Raw genomic sequence first — 26,498 nt, 5'->3', positions numbered from 1 at the left:
TAGACACATTAGCATAAGAAATAACCAAAACTACTCAAAATGAGAGCTGACAGCCTCACCCCAGGGGCGTTAAGGGTGCCGTCCATACAGAAAGCCTGTGAGCAGAAATCCTGACCTGACATTAATACTAAGCAGCAAACACTGGGCGCCAACTGCCGTGACTCAGGATGCTGGTCTCAAGAAACGTGGCAGAGACAGCAACACTTCCATAGCTCCAGATGCAGAGTTATGGGAATGATTTCTATACGATGTGGTGCGTGTGTGAGGGGGTAGACAGACTGGATCATCTGAGTAGGTCCTAAAGTACTGTGTAAGTAACTGTGTAAGGAGGCAGGAGAAAATCAGAACCATGACACAGAAATTTGAAAACACTGGCCTTGACAACAGCCACAAGCAGGGACATCAGCAGCAGTCTCATGAAGAGGCAAGAGACAGACACTCACTGAGAACCTCCACAAGGACTGCAGACCTCTGCTCCCTCCGTATCACTAGGCACTGCACAACCCCCCACCCATGCACACGCCAGTGTGCATGCGCACGCACACACACTACACTGAACCTAGAACCTCATGTTCTAGCACTAGGCACTAACTTACCTCACGCTCACACACTGGGCACCGAACCCACCGCACACTCACGCACTAGGCATTGAACTCACAACCTCACACATACACCAAGTGTTTTGAGCTAGAGCCCTAGGTGGTATGAGTTTGGTTGTTTTACTTTTTTTTTCCTCCAGCTTTTCAAACAAGACACTAAGCTCCTTAGGCTGGAGTCAGATTCGCTTAGCCAGATCTTACCTTACCATCTTGACCCCAGCCTCCCAGCTCCCAGCCTCCAGAGCTGGCATCTACTCTTTCCCCAAACGTGACTGTGTGAAGGAAGAGCACTTCAGGAAGCAAAGGATGACATGGGGTGCTGAGGGGAAGCCACAACCCAGTGGATGAGCTTCCTTACACAAAAGACAGGCCGGTTGTCCCTACAGGGGGAAAAGACTACCTGCAAGGAAGGCCTCTGTAGGGAAAAAAAAGCCTGCACATTCATCATGACCTTCCAGTCTCCGTCACTGTGAGCAAATGCATTCCTGTTGTTTAGAAGACCCACTGTGGGGTATTTTATCACAGTAGTCCAAGTAGATTAATACACATAAAAGGGTACATATGGTTATCCAATATTGTAAACTTGCTTAACTACACATTAAAAATTCTTAAAATAGTAAATTCTGCTATATACATGTACCATAATAAAAAATAAACGGATTTAAACACCATAACACAAATGAAATAACTCCTGGATATTTTTATCTTGTTCTGCTCAAAATCAGAAAAGAAAAACTTTTCAGATGTATCTGTTTACACAAAATAATCACACCAATATATTTTAGAAATACTAAATTTTTTTATGTTTTTTAATTAACAAATAATAATTGTACATATTATTGCTAGGCAGTTGATATGGAATTCCCCTCTGTATGCTGTGAATACCACTGGGTAATAAAGAATTGCTTTGAGCCCATAGCAGAGCAGGAGAGCAGAGGCAGGCGGGGAAGGCTGGACTGAATGCTGGGAGGAAGAAGGCGGAGTAGAGAGAAGACATGGAGCCGCTGACAGAGACAGATGCCAGAACTTTAGCCAGTAAGCCATGTGGCAATACAGATTAATAGAAATGGGCTAAATTAATACATAAGAGTTAGCCAAAAAGAGCTAGAGCTAATGGGCCAAGCAGTGATTTAATTAATACAGTTTCTGTGTGGTTATTTCAGGGCTGTGCAGCCAGGAACCAAGAAGCGGCCTCCTCCAACATAAAAGAATCTGCTTCTACGGCAGGGCAGAATAGTCAGGCTGGAAGAGATATAGCAAGAAAGTAGGCGGAGCTAGGAAGAAGCCATGCAGACACTGCAGGACACAGGTGCTGGAGGCCACAACCACATGGTGATACACAGATTAATAGAAATGGGTTAATTTAAGATATAAAGAGCTAGCCAGTAAGAAGTGTGAGCTAATAGGCCAATCAGTGTTGAATAACACAGTTACTGTGTGGTTATTTCGGGTCTGGGCGGCTGGGAAATGAACGAGCAGCCTCAGCCAACAGGCAGTGGTGGCTCACACCTTTAATCCCAGATAGAGACCTTGGATCTGAGTTCAAGGCCAGACTCATCTACGGAGTGAAGTCTAGGACAGCCAGGGTTACACAGAGAAATCCTGTCTCAAAAAACCAACCAAACAAACAAAAACTTGTGCATATTACTGACAGGGTACATGTCTTGTTTTAATTTGGGTTTACATTGTCAGATGATTAAGCTATAATAATAAGTTAGCACAAACTTAGGTTTTAGTGGTGAAACATTTAAATCTACTCAGAACTTTTAAACATACAAGGCATTTCTATTATTCACTGTACTGTGTAATACATTGTATCTCTTATTCCAACAAAATGATCAATATTCAATGCTATCACCACCTCATCTATACGCAGCCCAAGGTAAGCCCTATTCTGTGAGTTCACCTTCCCACAATTCCTTATTATGCAAGGTCACATGGTGCTGTCCTTTCATTGGCTGATTTTACTTCGCATAAAGTCCTCCACATTCACCCACACTGCCCTGGGTGACATGACTTGCTAAAGGCTGAAGAGCAGTTCGCCCTGCGTGTGTGCACTTCTTACTTAGCCATCTAACTGATGATAGATGACTGGCTTTCAGTTAGATGTCTTTTTGGTTTGGTTTGGTTTTTCAAGACAGGGTTTCTCTGTAGCTTTGGAGCCTGTCCTGGAACTCAATCTGTAAACCAGGCTGGCCTTGGACTCACAGAGATCACCTGCTTCTACCTCCTGATGGCTGGGATTAAAGGCATGCACCACCACTGCCCACTTCACCTATGCGTCTTAACTGTGGTGATCAGGACTACAATAAGCTGAGGAGCAGACAGCTCTTTGCATTCTGCTTCTTCATTCCTGTGGAAATACACCCAGCAGCATATACACTGGACTGCGCTGACAGTCCTGTTCCTGTCCCCTACTCTGTACTCTTCTCCACAAAGGCTCTATCAAATTAATTCCCCACCACAGTCCACAGCATCCACTTTTCTCTGCACCCTGACAAAAGCCAACAGCCCCTACCTTCACCACTTCCTGTTTTGAAAGGATCGTGTAAGGAAGTCTGATAGACAGTACTTCCAAGATCACACTTAACTGGATGTAGAAGGAGAATTCTAGATGAGCACTAGGAAGGGGACACAGGAATGAGGAAAGCAAGAGAGGGCGGCACAGCTCATTCACCTTAGCAGAGTTTGGGAGGAGACGAAACTGTCAAATACATCTTCCTAGTACCCTCTATACCTCACTGCCCCCTACATCCCTAATACCCTCTACACCCCGCTGCCCCTACACCCTGCTGCCCTCTACATCCCTAATACCCTCTACACCCCGCTGCCGCCTACACCCCGCTGCCCTCTACATCCCTAATACCCTCTACATCCCACTGCCCCTACACCCCGCTGCCCTGCTACATTCTAACCCTGAGAAAACACATTCCAACAGAGATCCTCTGAGGCAGTCAACCAATACTCAAAACTGAAAAGTCATTGAAAACATGTCATGAGCATCTACAGAAAATGGCAACCAAATGTGAAGGGCTACACTGAACAAGAAAGAAATTTGGGAGGAAAAAATTAAAGAAACGGGGGGGGGGGTGTCTTTTGTTAATATTATGTGACAATATTGGCTCCGTAATTATAATAAAATCTGGTATGAAAAGGGAAAACATGCTGAAGAAACAAATATATTTTAGAAAATGACATATTTCAGAACAGTAATCAGACATTCAGATACACACAGCTACAAGTGTCAAGAATTTCAGAGCCTAAAAGCATCTGTCTGACTTTAATACAATGAAACCAAAAGCCAGCAGCAGAGGGAAGCAGGGAATTTACACACCAGTGGGAAGTTAGCATCTTGCTCTCTCAGAACATTCTTTGAAGGATACTTTTAGGATAATACCTTGATGTGTAGTCTAAGCTACCTCAAATGCTACAATTACAGGCATTTGCTGTACCATGGAGCCAATGCTCACTCCTAATCAACGCTTCAAAACAGATTATCACTGGGAATTTAGAAACTATGCCTCAACAAACTAGAAAAGAGCTAAGCTAAAACAAGTTAGAAAAGGGGAACGATAAATATTAAGATACAAGTATTAAAAAGATCCACAAAACTGAGAACCAAAAGAAGACCACTGGAAACAGAAATGAAGAGTATCCTGCAAAGGAACTCGTGAGGAATCAGAAGGGAACTAGGAACCACAATGGCCAACAAATAAGAAAACCCAGAATTGAACAGATACTTAAAAACATAATTACTTTGGATGAGAGCAGTTAACAAAACTTGCTGCTTTTCCGGAGGACCAAACTTCAGTTCCTGGCACCCAGTCTGGGTGACTCACAACCACCTATAACTCCAGCTCCAGGGAATACAACGCCCTCTTCTGGACTCTGCAGGCACCTATACCCACAAATGGCACACGTGTGCACACACACAGAATATATATGCATAATTAAAAATAAACCTGTGTGCCACAAGACAAGGAAAACCTGAATAATTTATAACTAATAAAGGAGATGAAGTGCTATCATGGTTGAATCTGAGCTGTCTCCCAAATGCTTGAGCTGTGGCCCCCAGGAGTGGTGCTATTTTCAAAGGCTGTGGGACCATTGTTATGTGGGGCCTGACTGGCAGAAGTAGCTCACGTGAGGTGGGCTGAACCTCTAAAACCATGGGCCATCATATCCTTGTCAAGTACTTTGGTCCAGAGACACGAATAACACAGATGCAGCCATTAAAAGTTTTCAACTAGAGATAGCTTAGTGCGTCAAAGCACTGGACACTCTTGCAAAGGACCCAGGTTCAACGCCCAGCACACACAGTGGCTCACACTATCTACCTCCAGTTCCAGGGGATCTGACATCCTCTCTTCTGGCCTCCACAATACACACATATACATGCAGGCAAAATACCTAAACTTATTAATAATTTTTTAAGTCTCTCAATTTTTTCAAACTAAGAAAATCCCAAGACCAGACACCACCTCTAGAAAATTCTCCCAAAGAACTGAAGAATACTTAAAACTCATTCTATGAGGTCAATTATATTGAAACCGAATCAAGACAAAGGCACAAGAAGAAAACTAATCTAGTATTTCTAACGAAGAATGTAAATAACGAGTAAAGTATTACCAAAACAAATCCAACAGTATAATAAAGAACTACGTACTGCAACCAAATGAGTCATTTTCCTGGACGGCACGCATAGCTCAACACAAGAGCAACTACTGTAATCGACAGTAATGGGGGAGGGGTCAGAACTTCATCTCAGTTGATGTACAAAACCCACACAACCAAACTCAGCACTACTTTATTATAGAACTAAATACAGAAACCACTTCAACCTGATAAAAACTACACAACTAAGGGGTGTCCAACCTTTAGACACCACTGTCATCTACAGACACCCTAGCATTCACAGCTGTCCTGGACACTTGCTGCCCACAGACCTCAGACTGGAATGCTCACATATGTGATAAGCCCACAGGAAACAGAGGAGTAAGGATTGAGTGTTCTCTTAAGTCTGAAAACAAGACAGTGCTCCCTTTTCTTACCACTCCCATCCACTGCATCACCAGAAATGTGTTCGTAGAAATTTGACAAGTAATAAAAACGCATTCAATTCAGAAAGAAACAGGAAAATTATCTTTGCCTATGGATGATAGGTTGATCTTAAATGAAAAATACTCTACAGAATTCAAAATAAAATCCTATTGGTGCTAACTGACAAACTGAGCAACGTAGCAGAAAAAAAGTCAACACATTAAAAACACTTGCTATTCATATACACAAAAAATTAAAAAACTGAGAAAACAATTTCATCTATAATAGCATTAAAAAATATTTAGGAGTTAACAAAAAAATTGTACTATGAAAATAAGAAAGGATTAGAGACATTCAAGACATGAATAAACACACGTGGTTAAAATGGCAAAGTCAGCTAATGCACAATTTTGTAGAAAAGGAAACAGAAGTCTGAGACCCCAAAGAGTCAAGACAATTGTCAACAAGACTTGACACTTCCTGATTTCAGAACATACTAAAAATCAGTATCATCAACAGAATGCTAGGACTTACTGACAAACCCATGAAAACCAATGGAACAAAACAACCCAGAAAGAAACTCCAGAATAAGGTTAAATAATTTTTCATAATGGTACCAAGAATACACAGTGGGGGAAAAACATCTCTTCAAGAAAAGATCTTGGTAAAGCCCAATACCCACATGCAAAACAAAAAGACAATTCATACCACATACAAAAATTAACTAAAAATTAACTAAAAATCAGGACATAAAATGTAAAAACATGAAACGCCTAGAAGAAAACTAGAGGAAAAGTTCCAGGTTGTTGGCCATATAGGGCTTCGTCACTGCAGAACTTCTGCATGCGGCTGGGCACAAGATGTAATGAGAGAACACGGAGCAACTCTCAAACTACACAGAGGATTTACAACAACAAATAACAAATGGCCTAACTTTTTCAAGGGCAAAGGACTTGAAAAATCAATTCTCTAAAATCAAATAGAACGTGAGCCTAAGAAAAGATGATTTAACATCACTTATTAAAGAGAATTAGAGGTCAAACCCATGTTGAGATGTTACCCCCAATCAGTAGGATGATTACTATAAAAATAAACAGAGAGCAGCACTGTAGGGACACAGAGAAGCGGGGACCACTGGTACACTGTCAGCAACAGAAAAAGGTGTGGCCATTCTGGTCAACAAAAGCAGTACCTCAAAAAACTTAGTAAGATTAGCATATGACTAGCAAATGTATTTGCATCTCCACAGCTAACAGTATCCACAGCACTCACACCACAGAAGCAACTCAGCTATCCACTAATGGATAAATGAACAAAGAGTGTATATTACAGATAATGAAATACTATATAGTATATCACAACATGGACAAAACTTGAGGGCATTATTCTAACTGAAATTAGTACAAAAGTTAATACAATATAATTCTCCTCCCGTGAAATCTCTAGTCAAAACCACAGTAAAGAAAAATGGTTATCAAAATCCAAATGGAGAATGGACATAAAAAACAAGAACTTAATGGGCATGGAGTTTTAGTTTTCTAGTACTAAAAGTTCAAGAGATCTGCTTTATAAGGTAACCAATCCTAGTGAACGTCAACAGTGAGAACATTTACGATGGATTTGCCTTAACGTTATGTGTTCCTGGAGCCGGAGAGATGGCTCTGTAGTTAAGAATGCTTGTTCTTGCAGAGGACTCAGAGGAGCCAACATGGTGGCTCACAACCAACTGTAAATCCAGCTCCATAGGATTCAATACCTTCTGGTCTCCTTGGACACCAAACACGTACATGGTGTACAGACATACACTCAGGCAAAGCACTGATACACACAGAATAAGTAAGTCTTAAAAAAAATTTAACATGTTGCATGTTCCCTAACGCAAAAAAAAAAACACAAAGGGGAAAGAACACATATAATAGCCTAGGTGGAGTAACAGAGATGAACTTTACTCTTCTGCAAGAATAGCCTAAAAACCAAATATATACAAATGCAGCACAACTGTCTTCAGGGTGAGCATAAAAGGGAAATAAATGAAGCAACAACCTAATGCCTGAGGAAAAGACACACCCCATCACACAAAAGACTGAGCAGCGAGCCCAAAACACATAACCAGCAACTTCAAGGCAAAGTGTACAGGAACTGCAAAGAAACAGAACACCTACCTGTAAATGTCCAGCCGTAAGTTATGCAACCCTACACTGAAACCAGTCAAAACTATGTCATCCCAAAGGGTGATAAGGAAGACTGCCCCTGACTCAACAAGAACCAGAGATCATGCCCATGACATTCAGACAGAACAGAAACACCACTGACTAGCTAACCATCAGTACGGAGCAGAAACACGACTGACTAGCTAACCATCAGTACGGAGCAGAAACACCACTGACTAGCTAACCATCAGTACGGAGCAGAAACACCACTGACTAGCTAACCATCAGTACAGGACAGAAACACCACTGACTAGCTAACCATCAGTACAGGACAGAAACACCACTGACTAGCTAACCATCAGTACAGGACAGAAACACCACTGACTAGCTAACCATCAGTACGGAGCAGAAACACCACTGACTAGCTAACCATCAGTACAGGACAGAAACACCACTGACTAGCTAACCATCAGTACAGGACAGAAACACCACTGACTAGCTAACCATCAGTACGGAGCAGAAACACCACTGACTAGCTAACCATCAGTACAGGACAGAAACACCACTGACTAGCTAACCATCAGTACAGGACAGAAACACCACTGACTAGCTAACCATCAGTACAGGACAGAAACACCACTGACTAGCTAACCATCAGTACAGGACAGAAACACCACTGACTAGCTAACCATCAGTACAGGACAGAAACACCACTGACTAGCTAACCATCAGTACAGGACAGAAACACCACTGACTAGCTAACCATCAGTACAGGACAGAAACACCACTGACTAGCTAACCATCAGTACGGAGCAGAAACACCACTGACTAGCTAACCATCAGTACAGGACAGAAACACCACTGACTAGCTAACCATCAGTACAGGACAGAAACACCACTGACTAGCTAACCATCAGTACAGGACAGAAACACCACTGACTAGCTAACCATCAGTACAGGACAGAAACACCACTGACTAGCTAACCATCAGTACAGGACAGAAACACCACTGACTAGCTAACCATCAGTACAGGACAGAAACACCACTGACTAGCTAACCATCAGTACAGGACAGAAACACCACTGACTAGCTAACCATCAGTACAGGACAGAAACACCACTGACTAGCTAACCATCAGTACAGGACAGAAACACCACTGACTAGCTAACCATCAGTACAGGACAGAAACACCACTGACTAGCTAACCATCAGTACAGGACAGAAACACCACTGACTAGCTAACCATCAGTACAGGACAGAAACACCACTGACTAGCTAACCATCAGTACAGGACAGAAACACCACTGACTAGCTAACCATCAGTACAGGACAGAAACACCACTGACTAGCTAACCATCAGAAAGGGGTCCTGACGCAATAGAGAAGGAGAGCAATGCTGAAAGGCAGGCTGTGTGAAAGTAGGGAAAAGTGGGGAGGGTGCTAGAGAACAGAAGAGTTTCAAAGAATTACAGGGCACAAACTTTGAGGGCACTCAGCTGGCACTGGGCACTTAGTCACCAAGAGATTAAGCCGTAGAGCAGGATGTGCATGCGTTAAATGCTAATACTGTGGCATTGCATGTAAGACACCTGAACAGCACATGTTCCAGAAACTTACAAGGACTTATCACGAACAGACCGCAAGTAAGTGTGTGCTTCATATCCTGTTTCTACACTTTCAACAGAACGGGCAGGAGATTTGAAGTATCCTTTATTTCACTGCTGAATGACTAAGTGTATGAGGATATACGGCATCCTTTGTCACTAGCTACAATAAAATGCCACTACACAACTTTAAAACCAATCATTCTGAGGGCTGGGGAAGTGCAGATCTGAATCTCAGTATGCTGTGTGAAAAACTCCATGCAAAAGGATTCTCATTTCATTTACACAATTGCAGGGTATGCAAACTATTCCATAATGACAATGCAGTCCGTCATTTCCAGGACAAAAGGGACGTACAATAGGAAAGGATCACAACCATGGGATGTAAAAAGAGTCCTGAAAGAATGAGCATGCTCATTTGCATGACATAAGGACAAGTTCATGTGTCTACAGTCACCAAATCTGTCCAAACTTTATGTTTAAACGTTAGAGACTTGACAGCTATCTGTCCATAACTTAAAATAGCCACAACATACCAAATTTGATTTTAGGGAAAAAAAATTCCAATTTCAAATTAGAAACGTTATAATGGCAATAAATTTTCGAAAATAATGTAATTGACAATGAAGACGAAATACAAATGAATTACCAACATCTATATAACTGGTAACTCAATATATAAACAATGCTTCTGAAATCTCATAGCATATTTTTATGAAACAAACATAGCAGAACCACCGATACTATTAAATGGACAATGCAGTTTCTGTTAAAGTAATAAATAACCTGCTTTTACAGGCTGACTCAAATCACAATTCAGGAGCTAGAGAAATGGTTTGCCAACTAAGAAGACCAGACTGGCTACCCCAAAGGCTCTGGGAAATGACCTGAGCATGCCCTCTTTGAGGACTAGAAGGCACCATGCAAGCTTCCAAGGCATGGGGGGAGGGGATACCCAACAGTCCTACACAGCTACAATACCTACAAACTATATCAACAACCAGCAGAACCCTAAGGGAGCAGTAAAGGCGCACATACTTTGGCGGTAACCAACAACACTCTCCAATAGGACTGAAGACACATTCAACAAGAGGGGAATTATGCTTTGTAGTGTTGGAAACCTAGCTAATCACCCTCACAGTTATGGAGGACAATCTATAACCACTAATTTATTAGGCACCATAATACTAACTACTTTCTAAATATTTGTCCTTATACCTACAGGTAAGGGTAGTCCTCAAAACCCTCAACTAGGGAACTTCTCTTTGTAACAGATAGAGACCAACCACTACAGAAAACCACAACCAATCAAAATGCAGAGTTGTGGAGTCCAGCCCCAATGGACACATCTACAAAACACTCCCACACCTAAGGCTCAGGAATCAGAGGGGTTGGAAAGACTGTAAGGGCCAGAGGACCAGGGAGTTTACTGTGAGATGTGCCTCCTTGTAATAGCGTAAGTTGGACCCATAATATCTTACCAACACGACTACCCAAACATTACCTGAACCAGGATGATACCAGTGGACATGCCAAAGTGGACAGAGAAAAACCCAGGAGGCCTTAACCCTACAAAAAGAACTCCAGGCAACTGGGGAGAACTGGGAGCAGGAGAGGTGGCTGCCATCAAGGAAGAGCACGCCAACTGGCCATCCAGTGCCAAATGGTCAGCCCTGAAGACATACATACAAGTAGCATTCCATGGCCTGAACAGATTATATTTAAGAATATATATAATATGTAATATGCATGCAATAACAGTGAAAAAAGGAAGTTATGAATTAGAAGAGCAGGGAAGAACACACTGGAGGGTTTGATGGGAGGAAAGAGAAGGGAGAAATATAATTAAATTATAATCTCAAAATATGATTTTAAAAAAAGAGGACTGATTGTTCTTCCCATTACCCACCTACAGGGTGACTCACACCCACCTCCAACTCCAATCCAGGGAATCCAATGCTCCCTCTGGCTTCCTAGCATACTGTATGCAGACATACATGCAGGTAAAGCACCCAAACACAAATACAAATAAAATAAAAACATAGTTGCTAAAACAACCAGCCTATATTCTGTATCACACGCTCACTGGTCTCCTCGCAGCCCTCGTAAGGAGAGGCAGCGGCTGTCACAGGACCACACACTTCCACCTTTTCAGGATCCTGCTGCCACCACTGAAACACACGTACTGGATGAAGTCTGACAGGCTATCTCAACTGTCTCTCTGTTGTCTCAGCCAATTCTAGAGCAGCTACAGCAGAAGGCCAGAGAGCCAGGTACCTTCCTGATCTGCTGCTAACCGAACTTAGGAGCAAGCCTCAGCCAAGGCCCCAAACACTGCCTGGTTGACTTGGACACTTGCTCTTGCACATAGTAAGTTACTTCACAGTAATACTTACCTAAGCCTCTTACGTTAACACGGCCTCTGTACAAGGATGACATGCACATTTGTGAGACTTTCCTACCAACAACTGCCCAAACTGACTCAAGATATGAGAAATCTTAGCAGACCTTCCAGAAAGGAGTCAGTGTCTCTCCTCGCACTTCCTAACTTTCCCAGCATGATACTCACATTCCAGAGCAGACAGTCATTGAAGAAATTCAGCTACCCTACAAATACAGGTCGCAAAGCTTCTACAAACAGCCCTAGTCCAACACTCTGAAATCTAGAACCTCTAAGTCCAAAACTTTGGGGGCGTCTGATGCTGTTGGTAAATTCCATTTAAATATTCAAAACAAGCAAACAAACAAAACCCTCTGGAATCTAAAAACGTTCTGGTTCCAGAGTCTTGACAGAGGCTCAGCAGATGGGAACACTTGCTGCTCTTGCAGAAAACCCAAGTTCAACTCCCAATTATCTACACTGTGTGACTCATAAGCATCTCTAATTCCAGCTCTAGAAGCATCAAAGGTCTCTGACCTCTGGAGGTGCATGCGTGTGCTTGTCACACACACACACACACACACACACACACTTAAAAATAAGACTTGAAATAATTTAAGCACTGGTTCGAAGCATTACAGCTTCTGGTTTTACCCGATGACATACCACATAGAGCTGTTCCTTCTCCTGCCCCATATTCATTTGGTTACTCTCCAAACCCTTGCATTCTTGGTTCTTCCTCTACACCTCTCTGGAGTTTACCCCAGCGTCTTTTGTGCAGCACATGCCTTTCAGGAACTCCCTAAAGCATCTGAAGAAGACTCTAAGCAGTTCTGGACTCTGGCTGGAGTGCAAACGAGCCACACACAAGCAGTTTTCCTTCAGGACTGTGAAAGCATCACCTCATCAATTATCTCCATGCTGGTTCATAATCTTTTTATGAGCATTTATCACCTCCCTTATTCCTGGTGTCTAGAACTGCAACGTGGACATGTTTCCAAACACTGCATTGTGTGTGTTCCTGGGGACTGAACCCAGAGCCTCAGGCATGCTAGGTAAGTGCTCTATCATCAAGCTACAGTCCAGCTCCTGACCCCTCCATCCTCCCCTTCCCCCTTTTCAATTTCTGAGACATTGTCTTGCTACACCACCCAGGCTGAACTTGAGCTAGCCCAGGCAAGTCTCAAACTGGCAATCCTGCTTCAGTCACACTAAAGCACAGGTGTGCACTCCACAGGTGTGCACCTCGGCCAGGCTTCCCTTACGTAAAATTCAACTGGGGTTCAACCACTAACTTCTTCCATTCATTCTCTAGTCTGTAACTATCTTTCCTGTGCTGAGCCTCCACACAAGTTCTGATTCTATTTTCTCTACGTCACATCCCTGACCATCCAACTTTCTATTAAGATTCTGAACTAACTTTTCTATTAAATGTTCAGTGCTCTGGACTTCCCACCCTATGACTTCCTACTCTAACCCCTAAGCTCTCCCTTGTTCTCTGTAGATGTCAGAGGCCCTGATAGCCTTCCTAGCTTTCCTGCGGCACCGCTCCTTCCTCCTCCAGCAGTTTCTGTTATTCTCAGCATTGGGGGTCCTCAGGCCTAGGATCAGGTATTTAAAAGTCAAGTAGGAATTGTCTGTTGGCAGGAGCCACTATAATAAACCAATCTGAGTCGTTTACCTGGGTCTTCTTCTGTTATCAACTGAGCTTTTGTTTTTCCTTTCTCACACCAGCTTGCTGTAAAGGGATGAATTTTCCAATCTTGCTTCTGGGAATAGGATCCTGACAGAACTGAGGAGAAAACAGGCTGGTGTTGGTTTCTAGTTCAACATGCAGTTATCCTCCCTGAGTTTAGGTCCACACCCTTACCCTGAGCTCTGCTTAGTTATTCTCATCTACACAGATCTTCCACTTCAGTGTAAGAAAAGAAAACTGAAGGTAAAAGATCCCAAATGCCTCTTGTGGCCAGGCTTTTCCTCGTGGCCACGCCCCTGATCCTCTGGAGTCCCAGTGGGATGCCGACAGGGCATGGCTGTTTAGCCCACCATGCTCACATAAAGGCTGATCACCTTTTCTTTTTCTGCTCCAAGTCTGAGCAAAGCACAGCAGCGAAGTCTCAGTGGCTACTCTGGTTACTACGGCCTAACATCAAGTTTTACTGCACACTATAGCTAAACATGACCTAGAGGATTTTTCTTGTACAAAACTAAAACCCCTTTTGAGGCCAATATAAAATCTTTTAAAAATGATTTATATGCAAGATCAATATGTGCTCTTAACCCATGAGTCATCTCTCCGGACTCCAATATACTTTTAAAAACATTTTTAATAAAAAGAACCACAGGAATTTGAGAAAATAAGTACTCTATTGGAAATATTAGGAATAATCTATCAAATAAAGCACTGCCACTCGACTCTAACCAGTCTTTAGTTGCTGTCTGACTTGATTTATAAAATCCTAAAAGGTGAATTAAGACCCAAGACTAGTGTCCCAGCTTCTTGAGGAAGTTAACTGTTTACATCTCAAAGCTATCTGTCAGCCACACAAATTTAAGCCTAACGTTGTGTTTAGTACACGGAGCTTTTTAATGAAACAATCCTTTCTTCATTCAATTGTTTTGGCATACAAGTATCATTCATCTTAGTATTTTTTTTACATTTTTTGTTTTTATCGTTTGTTATCACTTTTTAAAGACTCAGCAAGGCCAGGCAGAGTGGGGCAGAGTGGGGAGGCCCTCAGTTCCAGCTCGGGGCAGTGGATCTGGGTTTGCAGCCAGGCCAGCCTGGTTCACGCGGAGCAAACCAAAAGTGCAAAGCAGAGCCCGGCCGGTGCTTAGTGAAGGTGAGCAGAACCGTACGGAGAAAGTCTCCAGGAAAACTAGCAAGTCAAAGTCAGGTTTGGAAAGCAAGGCAAGCTGAAGGCAGCCCTACAGTCCCCGACCTGGCGCGTCTGGGTCTCTAACTCTACGGCACTGCTACCCTGACAGCATCACACACTCTTCACCTTCCACTGACGGGATCTTCACAGCAATCAGCTTAGGGCCCTGGTGTCTCTGTCCTTGCAGGCAGCCACTTCAGCACCCACGGCCAGACACCACGGCTCAGGAAAGCACCCCACACTACAGGAGCCTTTCTGCTGTCTCCGCTTCTCACCATCCACCTACATCAACTCCCAGGCCCTACTTGACAGCAAAGGAAATTTTTTTTTTTTTTTTTTGCTTTAGCTTATTTGAGGGATGATCGGCAACCACGATAGGAGTCAAATGTAACTATTCTCCCAAGTTTCCAAAAACTCTGAGCTGTGAGCTAATATTAACTATCAGAACGGCTAAAACGTAAACTTCACACTAACTTAAAACTGTAAAACTCCATGTACCCCAAATGTTGTTTAATTCTCTAAAAAGCAGGAAATATTTAAATTTTATTTCTGCTGTAATTTTCATGTTTTTCCCAATTCCACTTCAAGAATGACCTACACATTACATACTTCCAGGTATCATCCAATTAAGGGGCCTTAGACATATAATCATATAAACTATAAAACATGTAAGCCAGGGAATTGAGCCTTTAGGTGTATCCCCCTCATGTTCAGTACAAACTCTCTCTTGAAGGCAGAGCTCCTGCCTGCCAAGCAGAAGGGCCTGCTTTCTTCCCTAGTTCAGGGGAGTGTCTATAAATGTCCCAAGTTTTTAAAACAAGTACCTATTTAATAACAGAAACTCACAGTCCCGACAATTAACTTAATTACTACCTGGCTTCCTATCAGCTCTTACACCAATTCTCTCTTACACTATGACTAATATATACTGTTTTCATTCAAATTCAGTGTTGTATTCCACTGAACTCAAATATTTCATTCAAAATCCATCCATTCCATCACAGCATAACTTTCTTGGATTTCAGTGGTTTTTGTTTTGGATTTTGAGAAAGGTCTCTCCATGGCCTTGACTGTTCTGGAATTCACTATGTAGGTCTGGCTGACCACCAATGTTCTTACAACAAACTTAACAATAACTCAAATCACCAAGTTTCTCATGGAAAAAGACTCATGTGTTATAAGATTTGTAACCTGTATGTAAACTTTACCAACTAAATTGTTGGATAGCAGAAGACAGTAGCCTCGTTCCACTTTGTGTGGTATATGTGAGTGTATGTGCGCGCGTGTTTATTCACAGTGCCTGACTGGAGGCTGGAGATGTCCTGCAGCTGGCCCGTGAAGGACCAACTGTCCCCCCACATCCCCACCCCGCCCTCACTCTGACCACACCCAGCCAGCCATGTCTCCAGCACACATGCCCTTCCCATGCAGCTCTGCACAACACGGCAGCAGTCTCCGTACTCCAGGCCGTCAATGTCTCCCTCTGGATGTGCGCAGCGACTTTAAGCCCAGCCCTTGGGAAGCGGAGGCAGCAGATCTCTGTGAGTGTGTTATACTGTCCCCCACCAAGCAGACAAGCTCTGCCTGACTCAGGTCAGTCACTGCCCCAAACACACTGTAGCTACATTTTTTCCTACCTTTTTCATGGAATTCTGGCGAATCAATGATCAGTGAAACTTTTACTTCAAATTTCCAAGGCAAACTTCAGATCCTTCCAGTTCATGCTATAATCTTAAGTTTATTTGTGCTCCCTTTATTTTAAAATTGACCAATCAAGGACAACGCTTGCAATCCTACAATTCCCAGCAGTGTGATTTTCTTTTAACATCAATTTCTCCCTGATAAGTCTATTTATATCTATCCATAGCATTTCTTCAAAATTTAGGTGACCACTGTTTTTACGAAGCAGCTCCCTGACCAGCCCAGTGCGCACTAGTGGCCTCCAAGTCACCGGCTCTTTGGAGCGTTCCTACCGATGCTGAGACACTAAGCCAACCGTACAACCAGCCCAGGTAAAGCAGGGGAAGAGCAACTGTGGTTTGCATTGTCTTCTCGTTTTGTTAATTACTTTGAGGTTTTTAACAATTAGTTGTTGAAAGAAATTGTTGGTTTTACTCTAGAGAAAAATTACCTTTTAGCCTGGACTTCAACCCTGCTTAAATTTTTTGGAAAGTATAAGCATAGACTGCAAATTCCACTTGATGTAAATATATATGTGACACACACAGGTAGAGTAACTTACTGTATCACTCCAGATTCAAACCCCGTGGCAGCAGATGTCACTGTAAACTGTACCACTTTTAATGACACTGTCATTTTCGGCTCTACCATGTTCACAGATGTGCTCTGCGGTTAGCCGGCCTGCTATCTTGATTATGCTGTTGAGCCTCCTGCCTGCTTGTCAAGGCAGGCTGCTCAGACTCACGCCAATCATGGTGACACTGCAGCTCTAGAGCAGTGCCAACTGAACAATGCAACACACACTGCAGTGAAAAACAGTTGTTTGTGATATTTTTTAAAATAAAATTTCAAAAGGTTAAAAAAGACATAAAAAGTGATGCATGCAATCAAACAACAAAATGTTTCTAAAAACAAAAGCAAATTCAGTTATCAAACTCAGCACCATAAACATGTCCAAGTTTACAAAGAAGTGGGTTTCCAAAAACTTAAATGACATTCTATTACTTTGCGAATTCCTAAGTGCAGTTTTTTTATAAAGACTTAACATTTTGAAGTCTTTTTTCAATGACTAATCTGCCCAATTGTGCACTTGTCCTACTGACCTAAGACAATCCTGCAGATACAGCTGCTATCTCAAGACAGCTATGCAAATTCCCATGTTAAATACTTATTTAAAACAAAACAAAATTTTTCACATGGAATATAAATTTTTATTTATTAGCTCAAACACATTCATTATCTAAATGTTAATAAAATCTTTTCATGGCAATTTTTACAGAACATGCAAAACATATCCATTCTTCAAAACTAGATATAATAAAGTGTAAGCTTCATACTTCTTTACTGTACACCTTTACAACTCTAAGTCCTTAGAGTTCATGGAAAAAGAAACTCTCTGATTTAACGTTATACAAAAAGGCTTCCACTGCTTAGCAGTAATGCCTAACAGTGATGTAATTACTGGTTCCAACAGAAGGAGGAAAACGTCAAACATTCTAAGTAAAAATCATGACCAGCAAATACATTTCTCCATTTCTTCTCTCTGTGGAGATGAGGGGCAGGGAGGAGGGTTGAGGCAGGCTCTCACACAGCCCAGGCTGACCTCATTAACCTTGTAGCCAGAAGATGACCTTCAACTCCTAATTCTTTTGGTCCCGCCTCCCAAGTGCTAGGATCGCAGGCCGGTAGCACTGCTAGGCAGCATCCCATCGCAATTTTCAGTTGGTAAAGCCTCCTCTATAGGCTTTAACCATTCAGAATCTTCCAGTAAGGTAACACTCAAGTTACTCATAGGTTAACAAATACCAGAATTTTTTAACTTAAAAAGCGGATGCTTAACTGTAAAAACAAGTATAATTTATTACTACCTCCACAATTACAGTAAGACATCCTCAAATACCTCATTAAGCAGCCTGAAAAACCTGAACATTAATCTAGAAGCTGCTATTAAAAAGTCTCCAAAAGGCAGCTGTGTAAGGGGACAATCCCACACTTCTTGGGAATACGCATAAGAATACTATACTGAAAGCAGACAGTTGTTCTCTGTGGAGCCACTCAAATCTCTATATTCTAAAACTTCCAGGTCCTAACACTAACCACTACACGGCTGCTGTCAGTAAAAACCAAGGAGCTGCTCTCCAGTCTGGGCACAAATCACCAAATCAACTCCCATCCCATCTGACTCCTCCAAACTCATGCAAGGGCAGAGACAGGCTCACTCGCTCCTCCCACCCCTGGAAAGGAGAACATTTATGCCATCACCAAGTCCAGAAACAAAACTAACCTAGCGCTGCTACATCTGACGGGGAGTCACTACAAAACACCTTTTCCAGTGCAGAAAATGTTGTGTATTACTTTTTGAAAGACGCGGTTCCCCATGTGTAGCTCAGTCAACCTTGAACCCAGAGATCTGCCTGCCCATAAAGCGGTGCTAAAACTGGGGTGGGGCTGAAAGACTGCATGTGTGTGTGTCCAGAGTGTGTACGAGCAGAGTCCAGATGAGGGCACCTGAGTTACAGGCAGGTGTGAGCCTCCTGGTGTGGGTGCTGAGAACTGAACCCAGGTCCTCTGGAAGAGCAGCAAGTGCTCTTGACCATCGTGCCACCTCCTCAGCCCCCAAAATGTTCATTATCATGATCTAGATTCTAGGGAAAGGACCTGTGTACATCGTTTGGTGCTGGATAGACTTGTGGTATTTCCATGTGTTTAAGCTTTGCCTAAATAAAACATTTAAAATCAAGTCACTATTAGCTAAATCTAAAATCCATTCCTCAGTTTCCAGTCTTCTTGACCAATCACCATATACTGCAAACCAAACAATATCCCAATATGGGAAATCTCAGAAGGTCCCAAACCTTCAGTATTTTCCCAGCATTTTTCTTACTCTGCATGGTATTAATTTTCCTAAATATCAGTTCACTGTTCATGAAGCCCTAGTGGATTATGTGCACACTCCACAGAGTTATTAGTCTGTGTTTCTATTCCTCTCTCAACCCAACCCAGAATTCCAATCTACCAGTTGGGTTCAATGTATAGTTGCTTCAATTTCCATCAAATTTTAAAGGGATATTCCTTTTTCTCAAGCATTCTTTAATTAAATGTCAACTTTATACTTTCTCCAGCACCCTAAAAAGGACTTTCCCTACGTGCACTGTCCAATACAGTAACTATGTGTCTACTCTGAACTGAAGTGTGCTTTGTCTATACTAGCACGGGATTTTACAGATTTGTTATGGATAACAAATGTAAATATTTCAGTTATAATCATACATTAAAATAGCATTCTGGATATACTGAGTTGAACTATATTTAGATTTTTGACCTATTTCTTCTTTCAGTGTGGCTACAATTTTAAACTGAGCCTTGCAGCTCAACCCAAATGTCTGCTGTGAAGCACTGACCTCCGCAACCATGAGAAATGACTAACAAGTCAATTCTGTGTCACTCCTCTCTAGCTAGGGTCAAGACGCACCTGAGCTCAACCGGGATCTGTTCACGACAACGCTTGAACTCTGAGGAGCTTCCTTATATGTAAAACATGACATATGGCTCATTAGCATTATAAAAACACACAATAGACAATTTAACTTTATATTAACTACAACTACATTATGGTACTAGTATCAGGGGTAGCTTCTCAAGTCAGAAATGATGATGCAAGCCTGTATTCCCAGCACTTGGGAGGTGGCAGAAGATCAAGATCACCTTCAGCTATATAATGAATTGGGAGCCAGCATGAACTACATGAGACCCTGTCTCAAAAAAAAAAAAAAAGGATGGGGACTTTCCCTAAATGAAACAGTATTTCATGTCAACATACGTCCTTCTGTGAAATAAAAATTTCACCAGCCTGTACAATTTTGTTTAGTTTAAGAATTTGTGTTGGTGATGAGGAAAGAACGGAGTATCAAGGGGGAAGTGACCATTACATCCAACACATGCATGTGGGCACAAAGGACGAAAGGAAAACAGGCAAAGGAAATGCTCCATGTGGAGATATTAGAAAATCCCAATGAAAAGATCCCATTTCCTAGGATCAGACGGGGTACATCTGCACATCTCTCACTGAACCTGAGCTCCAGGGTTATAAATCTTTACTAGCCCAGGGCTGGGGTTGACTCCGTGGCTCATGCCTCGGCTGGCTTTACATGCATACTGACAGTCTAACTTGGGGTCCCCAGGCTTGCACAGCAGGCACCAACTGAGCCATCTGTCTAGCTCCTCTCGCTGTTACCTAGCATTACATTCAAGCACACAGAACCAATCCACCTTCTCTCCTCTAAAGGTCGGTGTCACATGGCCACAAAGACGCTGTGAACCAGGCCGTCAGCATGGAAAGCACTTACTCCCAAGTACATCTGCTCACCCACTTCCAGTTACAACAATGGGCGCAGTGAACGTCACACTTTTGTGCCTGCTTCAACATTCTTTAACTCTCAGTTTTAGATAGAGCCTAAAGACAGGGCACTTACAGAAACAATTCTAAAGCCACCACAGGAGAAAAGCTGATTTACTGTCGGGAGACTAAACCATGACAATAACCACTGTTTATTAGGTACCATTTACTCAGAATTACGGTCCAGAAAGCTAACTTGATGTGAATTCTAGACTTCTAAGAGGGCACTGCTGTTATATCCAACTCAGTGCTCACCGCTAAATTTAAACATTACCAGTTTCACCTGAAAGTTCCCGTTTCTCAGCTTTGCCCCTTCCTGCCTCCACTGTGGTTTGTATGCGTGCTGACATGCGCACTTTCTACCTGCCGGTATTAGCAAGTGAAATCATGTCCAACTCCAGCAAGGCTTTCCTCTACCTTCACACCATTTGCAAACAATTCAGAATCGCCCTCCTCCTCTCCAGTTAACGGTGATCTAAAAGTGCCAATTATAGCTAACACAGTCAGGAAACTGATAAAATGCATCTATGTGCACATTTGCAAATAAACACTCTGGAAGAATATTAAAACAGTAACCTTTAAAAAAGTAAAGCAACTGAGCCAGGACTGGTATTGTAGGCCTTTAATCCCAGCACTTGGGAGGCAGACGGATCTCTGTGAGTTCTAGACCAGCCTGGTATACACGAGTTCCAGGACAGCTAATGCAAGAGGGACAGACAAGAAAAACAAAAAACAAACAAAAAGCCCACAAAAATGTAAAAATTCAGTAACTGACAGAATAGAGGATGCCATGTTGGGCAAACGGTACTTTAATTGCAAAACTCGCCCACCTTGGTCTCCCTAACACTGCTCATTAAATGGATGATGTATGTGCTGAGACACACACAATACATAAAACCTGTATGCACCATTTCAATCAACTTCGGTTCTACCACAGCCTACACGAAGAGAACTGAGTTTCATGGACTAAATCACTTATCTGCACTGTTATTCACAAAGCCGCAGACCCGAGAATCCTAAATGATTCCCTACTGACAGGAGTCAAAGATTAGCACAAAGGTGATTTCTCAAGACAAACTCATCCAGCCTCCCTCCCCAACCTCAGCTATGTCCTTCTCTTTCCTCTTGAAACCCCTACTCCTCCTCCTGGAGAGCAGCAGTCACCTTGCCAGAGTGCTGTTTTTCTTGTCAACACCGCTCAACTGGGAGAGGATTCTGGAGGGTGGAGGGGCTGAGGGTCTTACTGTATCTGTAACCCAGGTGGCCTCAACCTCACCACCCTTCCTCAGCTACAGCTTCAAGTGTGGCTTCCAAGCCTGGCAAGTCTCTAATCTTGGAAATCTTCAATTAAAAAACACAGACGCATACAACCCCATAATCACACAAGAGTCAGGTTAAGTTCAAACAAGAAGCAACCCCACAGGTCAGCTTTGGAGGGCTGAGAAAAACCTAAGGAGCAGAGAAATTGAGGCCTTAAAAGACAAGAAAACACCCTTTCACATGGACTCCATTCCTAGTGGAAGACTTAACTGAACGTGGTGGAGTTCCACCCTCTGTCTGGGAGGGCAGGAGACACTGCAGCCCACCAGCAGCGTGAGCTACTGCTGGAAGCAGTCATTTAAACCCCAAACTGAAAGGCCTAAGTGGCGCTATTAAAAGAAGCTATCACCCTTTACTTAGCCCTAATCGCAAACAGCACTTTCAGGACAACACCTCATAAACTGCTCAGTGTTTACAGATTTCCCATGTACCAAACACATCTCCGCACCATATAAACGCAGAAAAACACGAAGACCTATGAATATCCAAATCACGACATCCACCATTCACTCCAATGTTTGATTTTACAAAGACACCAATTTAAAATTTTTCTTTTTTAATTTTCTATAAGGACTGCTAAAAACTCTGTGCTCTGCGGATTCGGACTGACAACTCGACAAGCCAATTTCTACATGTACTACGGCCGAGTCCTCATTTGCTCAGACTAGGAGCAGCGTCCTCCCAGAGTCACGTGGCAACACAGTCCCAAGCACTGATCCGCACAGCCAGCAGGGCCTTTGGCATGGCAGACACACCGCCATTTTCTGCTACCCATTAGTCTTTAACTCCAACGCTCTCCTAGAACTTGAACAAACCAAAAAACCTGGAAAGCATTCAAGACGTGCAAGTGACACTCACTTTATAATTACAGCTCACCATGCCGGAACCCTAATTACCACAAGACTAAGTGTGATTACATCTACTCAGTGTTGAAAACTATCAACCAGCCCTTCAAAGCTCTTAGGGGGAAAGGGTCAAAAGCATTTGATATGACCCCTAAGAGGCTTCTGCCAATTTCAACTGTCTCTGCGCGCTGACAGACGCGGACCGGACCGGAGGCCTCAGCACTTGTCGCTCCCCCACACCTGTGCTAGCAGCAGCTGGTCTGAAAAGGTCATTCTGAACAGCAGCCTAAGGGGCTGTTTACCCAACCAAACAACTTTACAAAATGAAGGGCACCAGCACCTATTTCGTTTTTTAGAAATTTCTAGCAATAACGGCAGTTATCTCCAACTTTCCAAGAGTTATCAAGCACATGGCTTTGGTTTTTTGTTTTGGTTTGGTTTTAATTTTTACATAACTGGGTCAAGTCTGCTTTGAAAAAAGTCATATTTTGACTTTGGAGCAACACTGCTCCAAAACTACGTAACAGTACAGGTATTGTCACAGGTGACCTCACTAATAGCACGACTTAATTAACAGCCTCCCCAGTAATAGCCTTTGTTTTTAGAGCCTCTAGCAGTGGCTAACAGCAGGACTAGGATAGGAGTTGAAGACCATCTTCTTACACCACGCACTCATACTCAATACACTGCTAAGAGGCCGGGAAAGGGTAGCAGCTCTCTTAACAGTTCCTCCTTTGGTAAAACTGATCCAGGAATACAACTGATGTTAGCTGCTCTGTATGAGAAAGAAACTAAGGAAGGGAAAATACATAACTGCAAAGAAACAAGGAAAACAAAGTTTTAAGTAATGTTGAAAAGTTCAGATTTAAATGATCTAAATGTGTTTGAACATTCCTTCGGGTAATTACATTAACGGCAAACACAAGGCACCAGCTCTTTTTTGAGATTCACGTCATTTCTTCCAACACAATGCATGACGTAAAAAACTTACAGCCATACTTTTTAGCAGCAGTTTGCAAACCACTGCATTGGTGCCAGTCAGGCACCCTTATTTCACTGACCTAAGTGTCTACGCTGAGTTATAACTTCATTATAGCAGCTCAGCTTCTTTCTTACCAAGCCTACCCGAAATACAGGACGACTGACATAAATTCCCTGGACACAGACACATGGCACTGAAGCAAGTTTCCTTGCTCTGCGGAACTTTAGTTGTTTAGGTTCTGAAATGCTTTCCAAAAACTAACTAAACTACCCTACGACACATTTAAGACAAACCCAGTACATTCCCCCACCACTCCCATGCAGTAAGCTTGGCATCCATCAGTACTTGCCAGTACAGAAGACGGTGTTATGGAAATTAACTTGTACACAGAACAAGACCATCATTTCAGGGGGCCCCCGGCAGTGAGTATCCCCTCATTGAGTTTATCACATAAAATTTGAAATCTACTATAAAAGTTTTATAACAACTATATTTAAGTCAGTATTACTTTAACAGTTGAAGAAAACTTTTCCACTAATGTCGCTAAACCATGGATGGATCCCAACACGAGAGTCTCCAATCCCGGGGAAGGGTCTGGGACAACTCATCTTCACGTTCTCGGGAGAGGTGGATGGAGCAACACCTGCTTTCCTCGGGCAGAGATTAAGCTCCCAGGGACACAAAGGCCAGGGAATCAGACCTGGAGAGGCAAAAAGCTTTAGCTGGATACCCACCAATCATCTCCTGGCAACCCAAACACTTCGAGTGATTTTTTTTTTCTTTTTCTTTTTTTTACCTCTTGGAGTTACTTCCCAGGCACTTAGCGGCACAAGATGTTGCGGACCAGTGGGAAGAAGGGGAGGGCTATGTGGTCTGGTCCCAAAGTCAGGGGAGGGGTGTGGACAGTTAACGCCAGAGCCGGAGCTCCACGGCCAGGACGCAGCAGTCCCGCACCGAGCTAGCTCCGGCTGAGGCGCTCTCGGCCCGCCCCCGTTACTCGGGGCATTACAATGGCGACCGCCAGGCTCCCCCCACGGGGCCTCACCGATCTCGGCCCCCTTCCCCCTACCGCTCACTGGCTGCTCCGCTGCATGTGACTAAACAAAACCCCCCAAGTCTAGAGCCCGGCTCAGCCCCTTTGTGTCCGCCACCGGATCCTCCGCCGCCCGAGCGGAAAGAACCCCCCCACCCGCCCGCCCGCCGCCGAATCCCGCCCCGCGGCGGCCGCCGCCGCTCACCTAAGGTTCCGCGGCCCCCCGCGGCCGCCGCCTCCCGGACCCCGCGGCCCGGGCTCCTTGTGCAGCAGCAACTCCGCCTCCTCGGCCGCCGCCGCCATCTTAGCCTGTGCGGCAAAACGCGTCCTTTTGGATGGTTGGGAGCCAGCCTAGGGCGTAGCTCCCCGGGCCCGAGCGCCGCGGGCCGGGTCCCCCCACAACTTCGTCCGCCACCCTCGGTCCCGCCACCGCCGGAGCCCGGACGCCCGACACCCGGCCGGGAGGGGAGGGGAGGGGGGGCTCGGCTGAACCCGACCAGAGAAGACCCCCCGAAACTCACAGTTTGGTGCCGTGTGCGTCAAACCGGGGCGACGTTGGGAGCGCGCGGCGTCCCCGCGTCACACGCCGCCCTGTACGCTGCTACTCGGCTCCAACGGCCCCCCTCCGCTCCCCGCTTTTCGCCTCCGGCCTCGGTTCCCACGGCGCAGGCGCGCGGCTTTCCCGCCTCTGCCTGGCCGCGGGCCGCCGGGGGAGGCCGGCGAGGAGCACCCGGGCGGTCGGGGCTGCGGGGTAGGGGAGGGTGGGGGGCGGCGGGAACAGTGCACCGCTGTTCTCGGGTGCCAAAGAAACCAAACAAGGTCACCTCCCCCAGCGGTGACCTAATCACTCCCAAGGAGGTTCCCGCCCCAAAGTAGGCATGCTCCAAATATGGTGGCGACCAAACTCTGCAAGACCCAAGGACTAGGCATGCCTGGGCCCTTTAAGGTGGAACAGGCCCGTCTTTGGTTTCTCCAATCACTAGTTGGCCAAGATTCCGTTTCTCTTCTTATCTATTGAAGGAACCAGCTAAAGAATGCAGCATTTGCCAGCTCTGACCGTGGAGCCCTGGCAAGGAGAGGTTTTAAACGGGGCCACTCGGAAGATGCCTGGTGGCCAGGCATCAGGTGTAGCCACTCAACTTTACCCAGTCAAAACACCCTAAAAGAGGCCGAGGATGGGGGCGACTTGGACGCTGCGGAGATAGTTTCTGCCTTGTGGAGAGGGAGCATGCCTGGATTGTTCAAATTGGAGTCACACAAAGAAACATCTGATACGCTGGTTACCTCTTCAGATAATCTAGATTCCCCAGAGGGTCTTCCGAATCTCCCTTTTAACAAGCATTCAGCCATAGGCTTCTGGGGGAAGCAAAGCACTAATTAGACTTTGCTTCTGAACTGAGCCAACAAGTCCCTAACCTGTTGAAGGTGAACTAAACCTCCTAGAGCAGTCTATTAGGCTTGCCCTACTAAGTGCTTTGGTTTCTCTGAACTTTTTTCTCATGGAAAAACTTTAAAAGTTTTCCTTGGTTAAGCAATAATCATGAACTGTGCACCTTCAAGATATTATTGACATTCAGAGGAATATTCTG

The 26,498-nt window shown here is 44.0% G+C and overlaps 1 protein-coding gene across 13 annotated transcripts in view; it reads right to left on the bottom strand.

Moving 5' to 3' along the window:
- Positions 1 to 25,690, bottom strand: part of Znf644 (zinc finger protein 644) — a 72,281-nt gene extending 46,591 nt beyond the window's left edge. For 2 of the 13 annotated variants that reach the window (XM_038324517.2, XM_038324544.2), the window contains exons 1-3: positions 25,431 to 25,689; positions 24,385 to 24,576; positions 13,456 to 13,566 (exon numbers count right to left, since the gene is read on the bottom strand). The gene's annotated coding sequence lies outside the window, so the exon portion shown is untranslated. Of the gene's footprint in view, positions 1 to 13,455; positions 13,567 to 24,384; positions 24,577 to 24,672; positions 24,936 to 25,114; positions 25,219 to 25,430 lie in introns of those variants that run through there. The other 11 variants (XM_038324533.2, XM_038324545.2, XM_038324539.2 and 8 more) reach the window with 11 other exon arrangements.
- Between the last annotated feature and the right edge of the window lie 808 nt (positions 25,691 to 26,498).

This window comes from Arvicola amphibius, chromosome 1, assembly GCF_903992535.2.
Source record: "Arvicola amphibius chromosome 1, mArvAmp1.2, whole genome shotgun sequence".
Taxonomy (NCBI): domain Eukaryota; kingdom Metazoa; phylum Chordata; class Mammalia; order Rodentia; family Cricetidae; genus Arvicola; species Arvicola amphibius.
The sequence above is the reverse complement of the archived record's forward strand: the minus strand, read 5'-3'. Positions and strand labels throughout refer to the sequence as shown.